Source organism: Cebus imitator, unplaced genomic scaffold (assembly GCF_001604975.1).
Source record: "Cebus imitator isolate Cc_AM_T3 unplaced genomic scaffold, Cebus_imitator-1.0 Scaffold8, whole genome shotgun sequence".
Lineage (NCBI taxonomy): Eukaryota > Metazoa > Chordata > Mammalia > Primates > Cebidae > Cebus > Cebus imitator.
In genome coordinates, this window is record NW_016107323.1 from 7,309,681 (window position 1) to 7,311,175 (window position 1,495).

The 1,495-nt window shown below is 43.2% G+C and overlaps 1 protein-coding gene across 5 annotated transcripts in view; it reads left to right on the plus strand.

The window, feature by feature from the left end:
• Positions 1-1,495, plus strand: part of ATP2A2 (ATPase sarcoplasmic/endoplasmic reticulum Ca2+ transporting 2) — a 65,433-nt gene that overhangs the window by 7,646 nt on the left and 56,292 nt on the right. The window lies entirely within an intron of this gene.

Sequence of the window (1,495 nt, forward strand, 5' to 3'; positions counted from 1 at the left end):
GCTCTTGTTGCCCAGGCTGGAGTGCAAGTGGCACAATCTTGGCTCACTATACCCTCTGCCTCCCGGGTTCAGGCGATTCTCCTGCCTCAGCTTCCCAAATGGCTGGGATTATAGGTGTCCGCCACCATACCCAGCTAATTTTTTTGTACTGTAGTACAGACAGGGTTTCGCCATGTTGGTCAGACTGGTCTTGAACTCTGACCTCAGGTGATCTGCCTACTTCAGTCTCTCAAAGTGCTGAGATTACAGGAGTGAACCACCACGTCCAGCCTGAAACAGATCATTCTTTATATTCGACCTATTGTCAAGATTGTTAGAAACATTTTCCCAGTTTCTTGTATAAATATACTTTGTATAACTTATGATAAACCATAATTTTGAACTCACATTACTACAGTAATATAATATTGCAATAAGTCATCTTGCATTTCATCAGTGTCACTCATCCAGTTTTCCTCCCCTTTCTCTTACCCCATCTCCCTCCCCATCTCCTGGATTCTTTTGTCAGCAATCCTCTTTCTCCTTATACAAGGCAGGAGGTTTTCTTGTCAATAGAACAGAACTGTGAAGGACTGCCTGACATGATCTGATATGGTTGTTCTTCATTTTGGGCTGTAGTATTTTAAAGTGGAGGTTTGCTCTGATAGTCCCACAGCTGCTTGCCATTGTCTTTCCCTTTGCTCTAGTTGTCAACGGATGTTGCTTTAAGTTTGTTCCCCAGGCATTACTGCCAAGAGGGAAATTCATACCTACTTTAACAAGGTGTGAAGCTTATCTTACAGTTGCTAATGCCTCACTGACCTTTTGGAAAGGTCATAGTTTCTCTTCAAGTGGAGCAATTTTTCTCCCCCAAGAGCTAATTAAAGTTTCTTATTTCTGATATGCTCTCCTTGGCCAATACTGAAAGTCTAGTATCAGAGCAGCTGTGATCCAGCATTTATCACAATTTACAACTTCCTGGAGAAATTTTCATTCTGGCATTACTCCTGGCCTTGACACTAGAATGCCCTGTTGAAAGCTTACGGTAACATTTGTCATATTCATTCTGGTTTTCTGCTTGCCCTAGCTCACTGGATGTTGGTGGTGATTGGCATCTGTCAGGACCTGGTGGTCCTGGTGCCTCCTGTTTTTGTTTTCTTTGTCCTGCGCAAACTGATATTTCTTATTCATGGTTACCTTCTTGCAGTATTCGTATTGGGCATTGCCTCAGTCTTCATGGTGGTTTGCTATTTGTGTGATATGTATAAAAGCTCACTGTTTAACATTCCACTAAATACAGGTGTAGTTGTTTGGATTCATTATTGCCATAAATCATTTGGAAGAGTGCTTTCATGGTTTACCAAGTAAATCTTTTTGTTTTTGAGACGGAGTCTCGCTCTTCCGCCCGGGCTGGAGTGCAGTGGCACGATCTTGGCTTACTGAAGCCTCTACCTCCCAGTTCAGGTGATTCTCCTGCCTCAGCTTCCCGAGTAGCTGGGACTGTAGCCATGTGCCA